The sequence below is a fragment of the Nicotiana tabacum genome, chromosome 17, assembly GCF_000715075.1.
Source record: "Nicotiana tabacum cultivar K326 chromosome 17, ASM71507v2, whole genome shotgun sequence".
NCBI lineage: Eukaryota > Viridiplantae > Streptophyta > Magnoliopsida > Solanales > Solanaceae > Nicotiana > Nicotiana tabacum.
In genome coordinates this window covers 29,971,642-29,994,331 of record NC_134096.1, presented here as the reverse complement: position 1 = coordinate 29,994,331, position 22,690 = coordinate 29,971,642, and the positions used below count along the sequence as shown (strand labels likewise).

Below are 22,690 nucleotides of genomic sequence, written 5' to 3'. Positions count from 1 at the left end.
ATAGAGGTAAATAACAGGGGCGCTCCCGAGATACCGCCTCGTAGTCCCAAAGTAAATACACAATAGGGGCGCTCCCGAGGTACCGCCTTGTAATCCCAAAAGTAAATATTCAACAGGGGCACTCCCGAGGCCGCGTAGTCCCAAAAGTAAATACATAACTCATAACCAATGGAACAACGAATTTACAGTAAGGAATCCTATAGTTAAAGACTCAATACAAAATCAAGGAAGCGGGTAATTCAACTAAGCATGTTGCACAACTTGAAAGTAAGAGTTAAGACACGTAGACATGCGACATTAGGCTAAACATGATGACTACACATGCTAGAGCAACTTAGTTAAGGAATTGAAAAGGAAACTAATTAGCAAGAACCATATTTTTGAAATTTAACCCGAGTATGCACTCGTCACCTCGCGCACACGGCCTTCACGTATTGCAAATACCATAACATCAGCAACACCTAATGGGAGTTTCCCCCACACAAGGTTAGACAAGTCACTTACCTCAAATCTCGCTCAATCAATCAATAAGGACGCCTTTCCCTCGACTTTCCAACTCTGATCGGCTCGTATCTAGCAAAAACAATTACATACTATAAATATAACTCTAAGAAACTAATTTAAATAATAAATCTATTAGCAAAGAATTGGAGAATCGCCCCAAAGAGTAGACCCGGGCCCATGTCTCGGAACCCGACCAAAATTATAAACTCCGAACACCCATTCGATATCGAGTCCAACCATTCAAGAATTACTCTAATCTGACCTCAAATCGCCTTCCAAATCCCCAAATTTTAGTCTAAGAAGTTTTCCCAATTTTTCTTCAAATTTGAAACTAAGAACACTAATTAAATGATGAAAACAACTATAGATCCATGTAATATAGCCAAAGTCAAGTGAGAATTTCTTAAACCAATGATTTCCTTGCAAATATTTCGAACAATTGCCACAAACCAGGCTCTCTATGTCCAAAAATCAAAGTGAGATCGAACCCTCAAAATTAGGCATTTTCTACCTAGTGAAGTCGCTTCTGCGAGGCCTTTGTCGCACCTGCAATGCCGCACTTGCGGAAAAACAATCGCAGGTGCGGATTCCACTTATGTCCAGGATTATCGCTTATGCGGAGAAACTTCCGCTTCTGCGAAGCAGCTCCCCTTCTTCTATTTCCGCATCTGTGGTTGGCCTGCCGCAGATGCGACTCCTTCGGCCACTGCCATACTCAGCCCTTTATGCTTCTGTGCTGCCAGGTTCGCTTATATGAGCTCGAACCTTCGAGCAAAATGCTTCAGGTGCGATTGCACTAGAAGGTAAAAATTTCCAGATTGCTCTAAGTCCAATTTACGTTCCGTTAAATCATACGGAATACACCCAAGACACTCGGGACCTCAACAAAATATACCAACCAGTCCTAAATATCATACGAACTTAGTCGAGCCCTAAAATAACATCAAACAACTCTCAAAACATGAATTGTACTTTAGAACTTCCAACTTCTACATTAGATGCCGAAACCTATCGAATCAAGTCCTATTGACCTCAAACTTTTGCACACAAGTCATAATTGACATTACGGACATATTCCAACTTCCAAAATAGGAATCGGATCCCGATATCAAAAATTCCACTCCCGGTCAAACTTTCCAAAAATCATCAAATTTTCCAAATTTCGTCAATTAACGCCGAAATGACCTACGGACCTCCAAATCAACCTCTGGACACGCTCCTTAGAACAAAATCACCCAACCGAGCTATAGGAACTGTCAAGACTCCATTCTGAAGTCGTCTTCATACAATTCAAACTACGGTCAACTCTTACAAATTAAACTTCCGTTTTAGGGACTATGTGTCCCATTTCACTCCAAAACAAAAAAACCAAACCTCCCGGCAAACCACGTAACCACAGAATTAAATAAAGGGAGAAATAAATAGGGGTTCGAGGATAATTCTCTCAAAACGACCGGCCTGGGCGTTACATCCTCCCCTTCTTAAAACAAACGTTTGTCCTCGAATGAGTATAGAGACATACCTAAAGTGGTGAAAAGGTGAGGATAACAGCTGCACAAATCATGCTCGGTCTCCCAAGTCGCCTCCTCAACCAGATGACCCCTCCACTAAACCTTCACTGAAGTGATATTCTTCGACCTCAACTTTTGAACATGCTTGTCCAAAATGGCCACCGGCTCCTCGACATAGGATAGATCATTGTCCAATTGGACGGAGCTGAAGTCTAACACATGAGACGGATCGCCGTGATACTTCTAGAGCATGGAATACTGGATGAACTGTCGAGAGACTAGGTGGTAGTGCAAGTCTGTAATCCACCTCTCCAACCCTCTCAAGAATCTCAAAAGGACCGATATACCTAGGTCTCAACTTACCCTTCCTCCCGAACCTCATAACACCCTTCATGGGCGAAACCTGAAGCAAGACCCACTCCCCAACCATGAATGCAACGTCGCGAACCTTCCGATCAGCATAACCCTTTTACCTGGATTGGGTTGTACAAAGTAGATTCTGAATCAATTTAACCTTTTCTAAAGCATCCTGAACCAACCCACTAGAGACCATCACCGTCTACCATACAAAGCCTCATATGGGTCCATATGAATGATCGTCAGATAACAGTTGTTATAGGAAAACTCTGCAAGTGGCAAGAACTGATCCCAAGAACCCCCAAAATCCATCACACGCGCACGAAGCATATCCTCCAATATCTTAATAGTGCGCTTGGACTGTCCGTCCATTTGAGGGTGAAATGTTGTACTCAACTCAATCCGAGTACCCAATTCATGATGTACGGCTCTCCATAACCGTGATGTAAAATGTGTACCCCGATAAAAAATGATAGATACCGGCATGCCATGAAGTCTGACAATCTCGCGAATGTAAACCTGAGCCAGTTGTTCCGAAGAGTAAGTAGTAATCACAGGAATGAAATGAGCTGACTTGGTCAATCTATCCATAATCACCCAAACTATATCGAACTTCCTCTGAGTGCGTGGGAGCCTAACAACGAAATCCATAGTGATCTGCTCCTATTTCCACTCCGGAATATCTTGCTTCTGAAGCAGTACACCTGGCCGCTGATGCTCATACTTCACTTGCTGACAATTTAGGCACCGAGCTACATATTCCATTATGTCTTTATTTATTCGCCTCCACCAATAGTGCTGCCTCAAGTCCTGATACATCTTCGCGGCACCTGGATGAATGGAGTACCGCGAATTGTGAGCCTCTTGGAGAATCAACTCACGCAAGCCATCTATATTGGGCACACATAGCCTTCCCTGCATCCGTAATACACCGTCATCTCCAATAGTGACATCCTTGGCATCATCGTGCTGAACCATGTCCTAAAGGATAAGAAAATGGGGGTCATCATACTGACGCTCTCTGATACGATCATAAAGAGAAGACTGAGAAACCACATAAGCCAAAACCCTTATCTACTCGGAAACATCCAATCTGACAAACTGGTTGGCCAAGGCCTGGACATCCAAGGCTAGAGGCCTCTCTACTACTCGTAGATAAGATAAACTGCCCAAACTCTTTGCCTTGAGACTCAAGGCATAGGCCACCACATTGGCCTTCCCAGGATGATTTAGAATGGTGATGTCATAATCCTTATACATCTCCAACTATCTTCGTTGTCGCATGTTAAGATCCTTCTGCTTAAACAGATGTTGTAGACTCCGGTGATCGGTGTAGACCTCACAAGGGACACCATACAAATAGTGCCGCCGGTTCTTCAAGGCATGAACAATAGCTGCTAACTCGAGGTCGTGGACAGGATAGTTCTTATCATGCACCTTCAGCTATCTAGACGCATAGGAAATCACCCTACTGTCTTACATTAACACCGCGCTGAGACCAATGCGCAACGCATCACAATACATTGTATAGGACCCCGAACCAGTAGGCAACACCAACACTAGGGTTGTACTCAAAGAAGTCTTGAGCTTTTGAAAGCTCTCCTCACATAGTTCGTTTCACCCGAATGGAGCACCCTTCTGGGTCGATCTGGTCATAGGTGCTGCATTAGACGAGAAACCCAATACAAATCGACGGTAATACCCCGCTAAGCGAAGAAAACTCCAAATCTCCGTAGCTGAGGATAGTCAGGGACAACTCTACACTGCTTTAATCTTCTTCTGATCTACCTTGATCCCCTCACTTGATACTACATGACCCAAAACTACCACTGACTCTAGCCAGAATTCACACTTCAAAAATTTTGCATACAACTTCTTTTCTATCAAGGTCTGAAGCACAGCCCTCAAGTGCTGCTCATGATCCTCCTGGCTCCGGGAGTACACCAGAATATCGTCAATAATTCCACTGATGAACGAGTCAAGATAGGGTTGAAATACATTTTTCATAAAGTGCATGAATGTTGTTGGGGTATTGGTCAGCCCAAATGACATCACAAGGAACTCGTAATGACCATACCGAGTCCTGAAAGTAGTCTTCGGGATATCCATCTCCCGAATCTTCAGCTGATGATAGCCTGAACGCAAGTCGATCTTTGAGAACACTCTGGCACCCTGAAGCTGATGAAATAGGTCATCAATACGTGGCAATGTATACTTGTTCTTCACTGTAACCTTGTTCAACTGGCGATAAACAATACACATTCGCATAGAACCATCCTTCTTCTTTATAAACAAGACAGGAGAACCCCCAATGCGACATACTAGGCCGAATGAAGCCCTTATCGAGCAACTCTTACAACTGTTCCATTAATTCTTTCAACGCTACTGGGTCCATACGATCGGGTGGAATAGAAATGGTCTGAGTGCCCGGTAATAAATCAATGCCAAAGTCGATATCTCTGTCGGCGGCATACCCGGAAGATCTTCCAGAACTATGTCTGGATAATCCCTTACTACCGGAACAGACTCGACGGTAGGAGTGTCAGCACTAACATCCCTCACATATGCCAGATATGCATCACACCCATTCTCAACCATCCGCTGAGCCTTTAGGAATGAGACAACCATGCTAGAAACATGATCTAAGGTACCTCTCCACTCTAACCGCGGTAGACCTGGCATAGCCAACATCACCATCTTGGAGTTACAACGAAGGATAGAGTGATAGGGCGACAACCAGTCCATGCCCAAAATAACATTAAAATCCACCATACTGAGTAACAATAAATTGGCTCTAGTATCAAAACCACTAAGAACAATCAAACACGACCGATACACACGGTCAACAATAATAGAATCACCCACGGGTGTAGACACATAGATAAGAGAACTCAAAGAATCATGGGATATACCCAAATACGGAGCAAAATAAGATGACACACAGGAATAAGTGGAGCCTGGATCAAATAAGACTGGTGCATCTCTATGGCAGACCGGAACAATACCTGTGATGACAGAATCAGATGCAAATGCCTCTGTCCTAGTAGGAAGGGTATAATATCTGGCGTAGCCTCCCCCTCTATGGCGACCTCTACCTGTCTGACCTTCACCTCGAGTTGGTTGTGCATGTGGGGTGGTAGTTGGTGCTATAACTATAGCCTGAGGACCCGGTGCCTAAGTGGTCTGTGGAGGTGAACCCTTCTTGAGTTTGGGGTAATTACTCACCACATGTTGAGTGTCACCATACTCAAAATAAGCTCTCGGAGGACGTGGCTGTTTTGACGGGCTAGGGCCTGATTAGCTGGACTGATCGCTGAAAGCTCCCTATGTAGGAGGTGTACTAGACAATGACGGTGCATAATAAGGAGCATGGGGCCTAGTAGTGGCTGGAATGCTGCTGGCGGTTGGAAGTGATAAATGAACAGGGAGACCCACATAGCCCCTACCCTGATGAGCTGCAATTGGGGCACCAGTACCACTATATGTGCCAGACTCTCAAGACCTCTTGGCCTCTCTCTCCCACCTCTCCTGAGTCAACATACCCTCCAATCTCCTAGCAATCCCCACTACCTACTGGTTTGCAATGTCCATATCCAACTTTTGGGCCATGCTAAATCTAATACTAGGGTTGAGCCCCTCAATAAATTGACTAACCCGCTCCTGAACAGTAGCAACCAAGGCTGGTGCATGCCTGGCCAAATCACTTAACCGGACCGCAAACTCTAACACGGTCATAAAACCCTGGCGCAATTGCTCAAACTCTACACGCCATGCATCTCTGAGACTCTAGGGGACATACTCCCTCAAGAACATATATGAGAACTTAGTCCAAGTAAGTGAAGTTGCCTCGGCCGGACTACCTAACTCATATGCTCGCCACCATTGATAGGTCGCTCCTCTAAGATGGAACGTAGTGAAAGAAACCCCACTAGACTCCACAACACCTATAGTATGGAGGATACAGTGGCACTACTTAAGAAAATCCTAGGCATCCTATGACTCCAAGCCAGTGAAAGTAGGAGAGTGATACTTCTTGTACCTCTCGAGCTTGAGTTGCTCCCCCTCAGAGACTACTGCCCTAACCTCGGGCTGAACAGGAGCTAGCGGCTACATCGGTATGACCTCAGGAACCTAGTCCATCTGGACTCGCTGCTTTGGGGTACGGGAGGTGGGAGTCTATCATCCTTCCCCAGTCTGATATGTGGCAGGATCAAGTTTAACAACCCTGCCTGAGCTAACATGTTGAACATGCTCATAAACTGGGCGAGAGTCTCCTGGAGGGCTGGTGCAGTAACAGGCGTTTCAGGTGCCTGCCCTCCAACTGGAGCTACTAGTGGCTCCTCTATAGCAGCTCATGCGGGTGCTCTGGCTGCACCACGTGGACGTCCTCGGCCTCTACCCTGACCCCGGCCTCTCATGGCTCTAGATGGGGGTACGGGTGTCTAGTCATCTGATCCAGTTGTACATGCCCTCACCGTCTGTGAGAGAATAGAAAGAAAGAAATTTAGATTTTGAAGTCAAAATATCGTACGATTAAGAATCAAGAAGTGAAGATTTTCCTTATAGTTCCATTGCCTCCTGAAGATATGTACAGACGTCTCTGTACCGATTTGCGAGACTCTACTAAACCTACTTGTGACTCATAACACTTATGAATCTAGAGCTATGATACCAACTTGTCACACCCCAATTTCCCTCTGTGGGATATAAGGACGGCACCTAGTCTCTAAGACTAGGTAAGCCTAAACAATACACGAAAACATTAAATAAGAGATTAAAACATGAACATCCCACCAATTTCATAAAAGGAATCCACCAAAAACTCAATATATAAAATCCCAAAACCTGGTGAGATATAAGTCACAAGCTTTAAGTACAGTACCGAATAATCCTATGCATCACTGTCTATCAAAATATAAAGAAATAAGAGAAGAACAGAATAGAAGGGGACTCAAAGGCATGCGATCGCGGACAGGTGTACCTTGAGGTCTCCAAGAAGCAACACAACGCACTAATATCGGGGCTGGTAAGATGTACCTGGATCTGCAAAAAGACATGTGCAAAAGCGTAGTATGAGTACACCACAACCGTACCTAGTAAGTACCAAGCCTAACCACAATAGAGGAGTGACGAGATCAGCTCAGGTCCCTGCTAGAAATAATAGGAAATAAGGCAGAAGATATAATAGTTTGATCAAATGATTGAGAAGTGAACAAGGAGAAATTAAAGAAAGATAACAACACAGCAAATAGAGGTAAACAATAGGGGCGCTCACGAGGTACCGCCTCGTGGTCCCAAAGTAAATACACAACAGGGGGGCTCCTAAGGTACCGCCTCGTAGTCCCAAAAGTAAATATGCAACAGGGGCACTCCCGAGGTACCGCCTCGTAGTCCAAAAAGTGAATATGCAATAGGGGCGCTCCCGAGGTATCGACTCGTAGCCCCAAAAGTATATACACAACTCATAACCAATGGAACAACGAATTTACAGCAAGGAATCCTACAGTTAAAGACTGAAAACAAAATCAAGTAAGCAGGTAATTCAACTAAGCATGTTGCACAAATTAAAAGTAAGAGTTAAGACATGTAGACATGGGACATTAGGCTAAACATGATGACTACACATGCTAGAGCAACTCAGTTAAGGAATTGAACGGGAAACTACTTAGCAAGAATCAGATTTTTAACATTTAACCCGAGTACCCACTCGTCACCTCACGTACATGCCCTTCACGTATTGGAAATACCATAACAATATCAAAACCTAAGGGGAGTTTCTCCCACACAAGGTTAGACAATTCGCTTACCTCAAATCTCACTCAATCAATCAATAAGGATGCCTTTCCCTCTACTTTCCACCTCTGATCAGCTTGAATCTAGCCAAAACAATTACATACTATAAATATAACTATAAGAAACTAATTTAAATAACAAATCTACGAATTTAGCAAAGAATTGGAAAATCGCCGCAAGAAATTGACCTGGGCCCACATCTTGGAACCCGACCAAAATTATAAAATCCGAATACCCATTCGATATTGAGTCCAACCATAGAAGAATCACTCAAATCCGACCTCAAATCGCCTTTCAAATCCCTAAATTTTAGTCTAAGAAGTTTTCCCTATTTTTCTTCAAATTTCGAACTAAGAACACTAATTAAATGATGAAAACAACAATATATTTGTGTAATATAGCCAAAGCCGAGTGAGAATTTATTACCCCAATAATTTCCTTGCAAATCTCTCGCACAATCGCCACAAACCAAGCTCTCTAGGTCCAAAAATCAAAGTGAGATCAAACTCTCAAAATTAGGCCTTTTCTGCCCAGTGAAGTCGCTTCTCCGAGGCCTCAGTCACACCTACGACGCCACACCTGCGGAAAAACCATCGCAGGTGTGGATTCCACTTATGGCCAAGATTATCTCTTTTGCGGTGCGAGCCCGCTTCTGCGGAGAAACTTCTGCTTCTACGAAGCAGCTCCCCTTCTCCTATTTTCGCATCCACTGTTGGTCTGCCGCAGATGCGACTCTACTTCTATGGTCATTCACGTGCACCTATGGCCACTGCCACACTCAGCCCTTTCCACTTCTGCACTGCCATGCTCGCTTCTACAAGCGAGCACTTGCGAGCAAAATTTCGCAGGTGCGATTGCACCAGAAGGCAAAAATTTCCAGATTGCTCTAAGTCTAATTTTTGTTCCGTTAAATCATTTGGAATCCTCATGAGGCCCCCGGTATCTCAACCAATTATACCAACCAGTCCTAAAGCATCATACAAACTTAGTCAAGCCCTCAAATCACATCAAACAATGCTCAAAACATGAATTGCACATCGATTGAAGCCTAATGAACTTTAGAACTTCTAACTTCTACATTTGATGCCGAAACATATAAAATCAAGTATGATTGACCTTAATTTTTTGCATACAAGTCACAATTGGCATAACGGACCTATTCCAACTTCCGGAATCGGAATCCCACCCCGATATCAAAAAGTCAACTCCCGGTATAACTTTCCAAAAATCATCCAATTTTCCAACTTTTGCCAATTAAAGCCGAAATGACCTACGGACCTCCAAATCAACCTACAGACACGCTCCTAAGACCAAACTCACCCTACGGAGCTATAGGAACCGTCAAAACTTCATTCCGGAGTCGTCTTCACACAATTCAAACTATGGTCAACTCCTACGAATTAAACTTTCGTTTTAGGGACTATGTGTCATATTTCACTCTGAAACCTAAAACCAAACCTCCAAGCAAGACACGTAACCACATAATGAAATAGAGGGAGCAATAAATAGGGGTTCGGGGATAATTCTCTCAAAACAACCGGCTAGGTCGTTACTGAACACAATAATAACAACATATATACATTATTTTCTAACTTTATATCCATCACAAAATACCACAAAATAGCCCAACACATCTTAATCTCTTCATACACCAAACGACAACCATACTAGTGTCAAACAATCTGAAAATGTTACGACCAACCCACCACCCCGCATTTATGTGGTATTTCTCCACACTTTTTCTCCTCCAAAACTCCATAAAACAGTAGCAAAACACATAACCCACCAACAACACAAACCAGCCCATAAAACAGTCCACTACAAGTTGAATAACTCGAACTCACGACTTCCGATCACCGTCTCGTGAGTTCTTACAATTATAGAACGAATATCTACACTTTTCAAGAAGAAATAATGGATGCAAGAGATCAGTATACTTACCTTATTTGGTGAATATCCCAGCTCCTATCTTGGCTCTTCAAACTTAGGTTTTCCTCCAACTAGAACTTGAAAAGAAGATAAAATCACTTAGGGTTTGTATTAGATATTTGGGAGAAGATTGCAGGGGTTATCTCTGGTTTTTATGCTCTATAATAAGTGTGATATATGAAGGAAATAATCCCTTAAAAGGACTCTTTGGCCGACCCGAACTGGCCCCTTTTTGGACATATTTAGTTGTCCCATTTAAGCAAGTAGGTGACACACCTACTTGTCATCTATGTAGTCTGCGCAGTCTCACAAAAACGCGTCTCTACTCCGATGTCGTATTTATAAACGGTTTATTGCGTTAGAAACTAGACTCATGGATCTTCAAAATGATGTGTGGATCACCCCGTAACCCTAAGTATATCGGGAGAAAGGCTCAGTGGCATTTGACCAAAATTTCAATAAAACATATTAACGTAACTTGTGATGACTTTCATAGACTTATGTTTTCATAACATAACTATTTTATCATGCTAAGCACCCTAGTCTCACCCCCAACGGTATGGGGTATAACATTCCCTATTTGTCAACTTTCGAAGAAACATTATTTTCTTCAATTCCTTTATCTTCTCAACCTTCCAACCCTATTTGTACTTGTTGTTCATGATCTTCAATATTTGTAATATCCAAGGTAACATGATTAACTTATTTTATATACTTTCAAATGTGATCTCATTTTTGGTCTTACATCAGTTTACTTACGACATACCTCTACGTACAAAAATATGGGGTATAACATCATTCCCCCATTTGGAACATTCGTCCTCAAATGTTGACTGATGCGCTTATCAGTCTCCAACCCTCCTGATACTTCCTTAACACTTGTTTTAGTTCATCGTTATCTTGGTAAAGGTCCTTAAACTCTTCGAATTATATCGATCCACTTTAGATGCATTCCAACATGAAAGTCTCGGGTGTAATATCAACACTAACATTCAACCATCCCAAGGCGTGGAGCCACAAGTACATGAGCTTCTAGAGTTTATCAAATACACTATCTTGAAAGAAATACAATATTGTCTGAATAGTAGAAACATTACTACATAAATGGAAAGATGACTTTAAGGCCTGTGAACGGAATGGAGATCTACCTCGAGTCGTCTATGTGGTATCCGCTAAGCATGTCTCGGTACTCTACTGGTACCAATGTCTAAATTTGCACAAGAAGTGCAGAAGTATAGTATGAGTACAACTGACCCAATGTACTTCATAAGTGTCGAGCCTAACCCGGCGAGGTAGTGATGAGGCTAAGACAAGACACCTACAATTAAACTTGTGCAGTTATAATATCAAGAAATACAAGAAGACAAGTAAAGTACCAAGTATATAGCAGGATAATAGCATGTGAGAAAGACAATAAGTACATAAGTAAAGGAACATAAAATGGGAAAGTAAAGGAAGGTGTTACTGAGTAACCAGAACACATGCTTTTACAACAACTCTGAACAACCTTTCAAAAAGTAAATTATGATGCCACAATTCGAATAACAAAATAAGGTGCAATGAAACAAACGAATGTCATGGCATCACCCTTTGTGATTTTACTCTCATCCTCAAATCATAATATAATAGCAAGCACGGAAACACCCTTCGTGCATATCCTCACTTTAACTCAAGCACGAAAACACCCTTCATTCAATGATATCAATATATGAATAAAGCATCAAAACGCCCTTCATGCACAATCACTCTACCTCACAAGCACGACAACACAATTTGTGCATCTCATTCTTCCTCACCAAGCATCACATATAACATTGTTAACTGTACAAACCGGTCTCAAGAGTTGGGTGAATTAGAAAGCAACACGTATTAAGGATGACCAGTCAGTGGTGACTCAACTATGGTGACATCAGATACAAACGTATGGCCAGATAAGAAGCAATTCAAGATATGACCGTTATAGACACGATACAAAAGACCCCAAGTTTCCTCCGGCCTTTGTTAGACTTTATTAGGCGTTATTACATTTTATTATTCTTTATCACCATTTAATTACCTTTTATTGCATCATTAATATTGGTAATTAAGGGGGAATAATTTCTAGATCATACACCCCATAGCTCTAGTATAAATAGAAGCTTTCATTCTACATTAAGACATGAAGATTCACTGATAACAAAAGACTAATATTCTTTCTCTCATTCTTTTAAGATTTATACAAGTGTGGTCGAGATTTTCCAATTATCCTTGATCCAGTTGGGACATTCTGAAGCTCAAGTTTGTCTCTTCTTCAATTATCCTTATTTACTCTATTTGCACTTTTTTATTTATTTTATCATATCAATTTAATCCACGTGTCTATTAACCACGTTAAAAATTCAAATGTACCATTTTACGGGTAAATAGTTTGGCGCCCACCGTGGGGTTTATACAATTGTGGTATTATTTTGATATGTTCTTCTTTTACTAACATACTTTGAAGCTTTTTTGTTGTAAGCATAAAAATGCTATGAAACCTAATGATTAAACAACTCGCTCAATGTTGCTATGCGACCGCATAATAGTTTCGTGGGTTGAACGTCCGTCGCAGAATTAGCATTAAGAAATTCGGAGGGTGATTCTGCGCTCCACTTCGCGGCCGCAGAACTGGTCTGCGGACCGCAGACCTGACCGCAGATTGAGCTAGGGTAGTCCAATTTTTGGCATTACTTTTACGGCCCATTTTGCGGACCGCACATCTATTCTACGGTCCACTCTGTGACCGTAGAGCTGTGTTCGGAGGGTCCATTTTCTGATTTTAAAACCCCGGTCTGATTTTTATAAAACAACCTTAGGGGTTATTTTAGAAGGTTCAAACTGATATTTTAGAGAGAGGAAAGTGGTATAGAGTGAGAAGAGGAATTCCTAAGCTATTTGTTCATTAATCTTTGCTCAAGTCTTGAAGAATTCACAAGGTCTTCATTCAAGAGGTAAGATTCTATCCCTAGCCTTCAATTTCAAAATTTGGGTTGGGAATAAGTAATGGGGAAGGAGATTTTGAACATGAGAGTTTCTATTTGTGCATGCATGTACTAATAAAGGTGGTAGGGAGGTTGTGGAGTATTATCCACCATAGGATGACCTTGAAACCTTTATGCACACCTAGTGCTTGATAAAGTGCTCAAATGAGCTAAAAACCCCGAGAATCTTCCTAATTATAGTTGAATTTTGTCATGTCTTTAACTATATTGAAGTCACTAGGAGTTTTGGAACGTTGTAGTAAATTAATGAAATCTCAGGCAAGGTATGTTGTCTAAACTCCTCTTGTAGGATCAATTTCCATGATCTCCTCGTAAGTTGCGATTATGATTGGCTAAATTTCTTATTTCTCATGTTCTGAGTCCTTCCTAATAGAGTTGATTATTCTAAAATAAGTGTTGTGTTGAAAGATGTATGTACTCAAAATGTGTTCCAAATGTTCCAATCATATCATGATTCCCTCCGAGAATGTAATCTAGTATGATCAATGTACCAAAGGTGTTGTGATTTAAAAACCATATTTCAATTGCAAGTTAGTATGCCTAATTGTGGAAGAGAAACTCAATGTGTTTAAGACTCTTGTTTGATCATATATGTACTTAAAGTCTTGATTTGAAATTCTCTTATTGATGATAATCCATGGTACCTCTTAAAAGTTATAGGGGTAAGTAAAAGATATGAAATACGGCCAACGTGTTGAGAATGTTATTACAATTGTGGCCACTAGTGCCAATGAAATGTAAAGATGTGTGAAAGATTATGAAATGAGTTAAAAATCCTTTAAATAATAAAGGCTTTGGGAGTATCGTTTTGTCACCGAGGAAGGATAGGTCAAAATAACCTAACCCCGAAACTACACATGTCGGTGTATGAGTGATTGAGGGGTAAATCCTCGTGTTGATGTGGTGAGATTGTTTCCCCTTATATGGGATGAGATCGATTTGTTGAGATATTTCACCTTAAATGGGAGGAGATTATTGCTAGAAAGATGTGATGTGATGTCGACCCGCATGGCATTGTGGTGAGACGGCTTAGCCGATCGGGCTGAGATCGGACTCCATGCCGCGCACATGGTGATGTTGTGAGTGGATGTCTCGGGATTAGACGTCGTAGCCGATCGGGATGAGATCGAACTCCGTGCTAAAAGCACAGTGGTGTATTGGTATTAAAGATCTCCCAACCTAAAAATATTGAAACTTACTTGGAATTTATTTTTCTCCTATCTTGACACCTTGGTACTGTTTGAGGCTCTCATTGATTTCATGTTCCCTTCTCATTTTACTGTTACTCGTTCTATTGATAGGGTGTTTAGTTTTACATACTATTACTATTCCATATGTACTAACGTCCCCTTTGTCGGGGGCGTTGCATCTTTAATGGATGCAGGTGGTTTCACTGCAGGCAGTATTGATCACTGATAGCAGTACACCCTCTCCTCAGCTAATTTGGTGAGCCCCATTTCATTTCGAGGTCTTGTATCTCTTGTTCTCTATGTATATTGTTTTTAGGTATAACTGGAGCCTTGTTGCACTTGGTGCAAGGTATTTACCTTAAGGAACAAAGATGATATCGAAGGGGTGTATTTATCACTTGGTGCGAGTGCAGGATGCGGAGGCAAAGCCTCCTATCCTCCGATTGATTCCACTTGTTAGTGAATTTCCCGATGCGTTCCCTAGTAAGCTCCCGAGTATCCCTCTCTAGAGAGATAGATCGAGTTTTCCATTAATGTGCCACCCGATACATAACCGATATTTATCCCTTCATACAGGATGGATCCTGCTGAGTTGAAGGAATTGAAAGATCATTTAGATAAGGGCTTCATTCGACCCAGTATTTCCCCGTGGGGAGCTCCAGTGTTGTTTTTTTTGAAAGAAAGACAGTTTGTTAAGGATGTGCTTGATTATCGACAGTTACATAAATTAACCATTAAGAACAATGCACTAAGTATTTTTCGAAAATTGACCTCAAATCTGGGTATCATCAGTTAAGAATCAAGAAAGAAGATATTTTGAAGACAGCCTTTCGGACCAGATACGACCATTACGAATTTCTCGTTATGTCTTTTGGCCTAACCAACGCACCAGCGGCTTTTATGGATCTGATGAATCGAGTATTCAGGCCATTTTTGGATATCTTCATGATCGTTCATAGACGATAGGTTTATGTATTCTCAATCAGAAGTAGAGCAAACAGAGCATCTGCGAAAGGTCCTACACACACACACTTCGGGATCACAAGTTATACGCCAAGTTTTCCAAGTGTGAGTTCTTGCTGAACTCAGTGGCTTTCCTTGGGCATATAGTATCCGGTGAGGGTATCAAAGTTGATAGTCAAAAGGTTAAAGTAGTTAAGAATTGGCCAAGACCCACAAATCCTACCGAGGTACGCAGCTTCTTGGGCTTAACCAATTACTACCAAAGGTTTGCGGAAACTTTCTCAGCCATAGATGCTTCATTGACGAAGTTGACACATAAGGCAAGTAAATTTCAGTGGGCTGACACTTGTAAAATAAGCTTCCAAGAGTTAAAAGGCAAGCTAACCTCGGCACCAGTTCTAGCTCTTCCTGAAGGACTTGAGGGGTACATTATATATTGTGATGCCTCTAGTGTGGGATTGGGCAGTTTTTTAATGCTACACGGGAGAGTTGTCGCTTATGCTTCGAGAAAACTAAGGAAACACGAACAGAGTTACCCAACTCATGACTTGGAGCTGGCAGCTGTTATATTTGCCTTAAAATATGGCATCACTGTCTGTATGGAGTTCATGTCAACATATTCACAGATCACAAGAGCTTGCAGTACATATTCAAGCATAAGAAATTAAACCTGAGGCAGTGGAGATGGCTTGAATTGCTAAAGGATTATGATATTGATATTTTAAAGTGGGATCGGGTTGGAAAATATTATGGATGATGCACTAAGTCGGAAATCCATGGGCAGCCTACGACATGTGGAATATTATAAGTTGGAAATGTCTAAAGACTTTACTGGTTGGCTAATTTCAGTATACGATTATTTGACATCAATAGCGGAAGAGCCGTAGTTTGAAATGCTGCTGAATCCTTGCTAGTAGCTGAAGTAAAAGCACCGCAATTTGACGATCCAGCTTTGGTGAAAATAAGAGAAAGCATTCATTTTCTAAAGAAGTAAGTATTCGATCTATCTGAATACGGAGTCTTTAGATACCAAGATCGGTTATGTATGCCCGATGTCGGGGGACTCCGAAGGCATCTCATGGTAGAGATTCACCAATCTCGGTATTTTGTGCAACCGGGGTCAACCAAGATGTATCACGATCTTTGACAGCTATATTGGTGAAATGGCATGAGGAGGAACATTGCTGAATACGTCGCTCAGTGTCTAAACTGCCAACAAGTTAAGGTTAAAAATCAAAAACCAGTAGGATTGCTTCAGAATATGGAAATTCCAAGTACCCCCATATGTTTCATGCAACGGGAGGCAACAATGAGACTACCATGGCGGGCGCAACCTAGGATGACTAAAGAAGTTGGAAAGAAGTGACTATGATTCAACATTCGAGGATTAATGTTTGGAAGAAGGGATGATGTTACACCACACACATAGAGTTACAGATTGGTAAGATTGGCTTCTAACACAGCCAATAGGCCAACGACGCGTATGAGGACAAAAGGGGATTACATGTTTCGTTGGACTTGCGCCAGTTGTCCCACTAGGTATTGTAATCGGGGCGAGGCGACCCATTTTGCATGTGGAGGTGGCGGAATTTCCTAGACTTGGCATAATATAAAAAGGCAGTGTAGCTCTTTCTCTTTCATTCTAAAAATACATCACCTATGTTAGTTTATCCACAATGCTCTCAAACCCCCTTTAGAATTCCTAAATAGTCTAAGATAAGGACGAAGGTGAATCTAGTAGTGTCTAGCCTGAAGGATCTTGGAATCGTCGCTATAATCTATTATCTTGTTGTATTGATTATGGAGATACATTGGAGGCAGAGTTAACCGTCATAGAAGTGTAGCTAGTTCTTCAACAACGTATGTAGGACAACTTCCTTTCTTGGCATGACTTGATATGAGCGTCTCTCTCTCTCCTTCAAGCATTTCTATGTTGTGGGACTGGGTTGTTCTAAGATCCTCTCGATTATGTTGTTTCTGTTCTTGTATATTGTTCTTACCGGTGGCATTCCTTCAATTTCAGATATATTCCAGATAGTTCCTTGAGAATAAAAAGAGGTCTTTTCCTTGCAGATAAATATCTTGTCTCTTAAAATTTACTTTGCATGTTTTATATATATATATATATATATATATATATATACATATATATTTTATTTTTTATATTTATTATATTTTCAAAAATGTGGCATGGGGGATATAGGGAATTTCAAGACATGATATGAGATTGTACCAGGCCCTTGTGTGGTCGGGACTGGTACGATGATGTGTGATGTGAGGCTCGAAATAAGTACATATACATCAAAATTTGATGAGCGCACAACACACACATAAATATGCTCGCTAGTCGAATATAGTATAGAAAAATATCGTATCCACATTGATTGGATTTAAACAGTCTTTTCGCAACTTCTAATTTAATTGCTATCCAACATGATCGGCAATTTAAATTTGTATGATTAAAACTAAAATTAACTAAAAGTCTAAACTATTGACTAATGACAATCGCAACAAAAGTAAGCAAAGAAGATATCAATGGGAGAAAATAGGGGTCGATTGGATAGGTGAAAGATAATTGCCTAGGATTAACTCTAGTTAACTCCTAATGCTTAACTGAGTCTCTCAAATTCACTCAATTATTAGTTTAAACGTTTAGTAGAAACTCCTCTCTCGATTAAGTCTCAACCTTACAATATGAACAAATTTATGCTCGGTGAAGATAAGCAAGAATTCGTAGTGGATTGGTTTTTAGGAGAACCTCTTCTGATTATCCTCCTAACTAGGTCTAAACAATACTTCAACTAGCCTCTTTCGATTATTATGAAGAATCAATGAATTCAACTAACAGGATGATGCACAAACATCACACGTTATGCCTCTTTCGATTACATGAACATGTAAAAATAGATGCAACAATTAAAATACCCAAAATGATCCAATACATAAAAACTAGAGTTAATATCCACAAACAATTCTCAATACACAAAATACATCAATCCCTAAAGATAACTACTCCATAGATATAGAGTAATTCATCACAAATAAGTTTTAAGTTTAAAGGAAAACATACAACGATACATACTCATGTCTTGAGTGAGGATTGAATGATGAAATCCTTGTGCTCTTGCCTCTCCCACTACTCCTTAGCTTCCTTAGGTCTTAGATTTGTTAAAAGTCCTCAAAATACCATTTTTCCATGTATATATACCAAGTAGTGTCGGGCACAAACAAATACACCTTCTCCTTCACGAAGTAGGATTTTTCCCGGACAGGACGTGCGCGGCCGCGCACCTGGAGATGTGCCCACGCATATGGCCACGCACTTTGCATAGTACATTGCCTCACATGCGCGCCCAGAGCGCGCTCGGGCACCTGTGTGACACCTGCATCGATTCTTCGTCTCTCTCTTTGAATGCACTAGTGCCCGTTGTTCCCAAATTCAATGCCAACTAAGACCTTGGGCTTTTACTCAGACTTCAAAGCTCTAAAATAGCCTGAATTTACCCCCATAACATCTACATAGCTCGGAATCACTCCTACAAGGCATAAAACATATAATTAGTGAAAAACACTAGTGATTAAAGCTCAAACTCAATTAAAGTGCAGTAAATTAGAGTGTGATAAGAGACTAAAACACGCAAATATAGCCTACCATGAACACCCCACACTAAAACCATTGCTCGTCCTCGAGCAATCAAACTACACATTATAATGACACGACCCTTTTAAACAACTCTCATAACTCATCATACCAAGAATATTTAAAATAGACTAAGCATAATAGTGTAACATCCTAGCCTCAATATTTTACTCACAAATACCACGCATTATATATAACTCGCTCACTTACTCTAACACATAGGTCAACGACATTACTTTTCCTTCATGAATCACGTGCCCTCACAACAAAAGAGAGTAGTTCCACACACCATAGAAATTAAGAACAATTAGGAACTCAAGATAGAAAGCCAATTCACTCACTATAGAAACAACATTCATATGCCACAAAAGATGCATCATAGGCTTGACCGTAGTGTACTACTCTGCTAATTCGAGCTCATTCGGTCAAGGATCAAGTAGGACTTTAATTGGTTGTAATGTAGGCTACAGGACGGGTAGGATACATTTAGATATAAGAGTGACTACACCTTCCGAAGCACTTTAATACATATATTTCATTCAAAACCCCACACTTATGTCAAACCAAGACTCCACCTTCACATCCATATATATTAACTCCCCACTTCTTTAAGCACAATTACATCAAGATTTACCACTTATTAATGAATAATGTTCATAACAATACAACTATATTTTTTTCTTTCTCAATTTAAGTGGCTCTTACTTTTTTTTTCAAAACAGTGCACCTTTCTCCTTATTTCATTAGTTCCACTCAAAATACAAACTAACCACCCCACACTTCAACTTTTACAAAGTTCATACAATTTCAAGTGTTCACAAGAGGTAAAAGCTTCAAATAGATGGTCAATTCAAACAAATGGGTAACGCTTGTAATGTGGATGCCAAAGAAACAGGATTACAGACTCAACGGGGTTAACTACGATACATAACAAATTAGTGGGTAAACGCATATCATTGGTTGAACAAAGAAATGCCTATATCACTTCCAAGACTAAATAAAGCTACTATTTCGCATTGCAAACACACGGGGAAAGTTCTAGGCATCAAATGCAATGCACAGAATAACACAAAACCTCACACACACATGGCACATAACTCACTCAAGATTGGATTCTCAAGACACTCTAGTCAAAGCAGTTAAGGAAGGGTAAGGTCATACAATTTAAGGTACTTATGCAAGAGTCAAAAACTGAGTCTAAGCGTCACAACTAAAGCACTCACTATTCTCAAGGAATAACAAAATTAAGAGATATTATTTTCAAATCAAACCATAGCACAAGGGTTCCTACTTCTAAAAATAAAACTAACTACACCCGGTTCAAACAAAACCCTTGCAAAAGAACCGCGGCACAAAGAAAAACCAAGGGGGAATTAATACACTACCTAACAAAATAAAATCTTTTTGTCTTTTTCTTTCGACTTTAATCCCTCAAGAAACCCGTCGAATGATATCCATCATCGGGAAAAATTGAAAATTTTAAAATTTTTATGATTTTAAAAAAAATAATTTCTATCAAACTACTACAACTAAGAAAAAAGAAGTACATATATATACAACATACAAATATCCCCCACCCCACACTTTAAGTTGTGGAATATCCCCATGACACACAATAAAAAAGTATAAGGTGGAGGAAACTTCCCTGAATCTCTAGTTGAGGTCTGCGTCGAAGTCGGGCTCCATTCTTCTTGCCTGAACTAGTGCAGACATCCACGCGGATAGCTTCTTCTCATCCTTCTTGGGGTACACCCCACAGTTGTCTTTCTCAATCACTGGGACCTTCTCTTTCGAGCTTTTCACTCTCTACTCTACACTTGCAGCTGGCTTCTCCTTTCTCAACCCCATCTCCACATTCATCTCAAAAGTCATCGTCTCATCACCCACTCTAAGCATGAGCTTTCTATCATGTATGTCTAATATTGCTCTGTCCGTCGCTAAGATTGGTCTTCCTAAATTAAGGGGGACCTCTTTATTCTCCTCAATCTTCACCACTATGAAATCTACAGGAAATATAACTTATCTATCCAAACTAAGATATCTTCCACTATCCCCTCGGGTATTATAGTTATTTGGTCTGCCAGCTGCAAAGATATTGGTGCAGACCTTATCTCTCGAAGCTCATTCTCCAATTCTTTTAAATAGACAAAGGCATTAAATTAATTGAGGCACCATAATCACATAAAGATTTATCAAAATTAAGAGTGCCTAACGAGCAAGGTATAGTAAAACTCCTTGAATCTCCACACTTTTGTGGGAGTTTGTTTTGCAAGATTGCGCTGCAATGCTCGGTGAGCTTGACCACTGAGGTCTCTTCTATCTTCCTCTTCTTTGTAAGGATTTCCTTCAATAATTTGGCATAGGCTGGTATTTATGAGAGAAGTTTTGTGAATGGCAAGTTTACATTAACCTGTCTCAGCATCTTTAAGAATCTCTCAAATTGGTTGTCCAGCTTTTTTCTATACAGCTTTTGGGGAAAAGGTAGAGCAAGCATGTGCTCTCTCTCATTAGATTCTTCCCTTATTGAAATTTCCTCCTCCTTTTTTCTCATCTCCTTTCTTACCTTTCCTCTTCTTATCAACTTCATTTTTCAGCTGCTCCCCAACATCTTTTTCAGGTACACTCTCTTGTTGGACTGGATTGGGATCTTTCAGCACTTGCCCGCTTCTCAAGGTCACAAAATTCACTGTTTCTTTGGGGTTCCTTTTAGTATCAGCTGGCAGAGTACTTGGGATTCTCTCAGACAGTACAGTTGCAATTTGTCCCACTTGCTTCTCTAAATTTCGCAAACCAGTGCCAAGTTCTTTGATAGCTGAACCATGAGCATCTAATCTCTCAGTTGTCTTGACAATGAAGGACTTCATTATATCTTCTAGCCCATGCTGAGTGTAAAGTTGAGGCTGGAACTGCGGCCTCGGCTGATTCACAAAAATAGGTGCTACTTATCCTTGAAATATGGGATTGTTTTGTTGCCATGCATTTGCAGTACCCCCAGGTGAACTCCATGAAAAACCGGGGTGCTTCTGACCCATTGCATTGAAGTTATAATTCCCAACAACATTACCTTCCTCGATTGAGGCTTGACACTCATGAGTAGGGTGCCCTCTTCCACATATCTCACATGTTGCATGGGGCTCACTTTGTATCGAGGATAAGGTCAACTTCCTTATTTCCTTGGCCATGGCATCAAGTTGTACCTGCACAGATGTGTTAGCATCAACTTGGTGAACACCAGTTGATATTCTTCTTTCAGCAATTTTAGAGGGACACTGATTTGCATCTTCAGATAACTCATTCAGAATTGTGACTATCTCCTCTGGAGTCTTTTTCATCAACGGGCCTCCAGCTGCATTGCTCAATGTTCTACGTGAGGCTGGTGTCAAACCATCCCAAAAATCCTGGAGTTGCATCCAGAGTTCAATTTTGTTATGTTGACACTTTCTTACTATCTCCTTAAACCTCTCCCAAGCTTCACACACAGTTTCAGTCTTGGTCTGATAGAAGTTATGGATTTCTATTCTAAACTTGCCCATCTTAGCTGATGAGAAATATTTGTCAAGCAATTTTTTGGTCACCTCATCCCATGTTTTAGTCGACCCATTAGGCAAGCTTTGAAGCCAGTGCTTTGCATCATCTATGAGTGTGAAGGGGAATGCCCTTAAGTAAACTACATCTTGTGACACGCCATTGTATTGAAAGGTGTTCATAATCTCCTCGAAGTCCATCAGATGATTGTTTGGATCTTCGTTTATCTTTCTTCTGAAAACGCAATTGTTTTGAAGA

The 22,690-nt window shown here is 40.8% G+C and overlaps 1 non-coding gene across 1 annotated transcript; it reads left to right on the top strand.

Moving 5' to 3' along the window:
- Positions 1 to 22,327: 22,327 nt before the first annotated feature.
- Positions 22,328 to 22,434, top strand: LOC142172210 (small nucleolar RNA R71). Its single transcript, XR_012701586.1, has one exon. It is a non-coding gene; the product is annotated as a small nucleolar RNA R71 (small nucleolar RNA).
- The last annotated feature ends 256 nt before the right edge of the window (positions 22,435 to 22,690 follow it).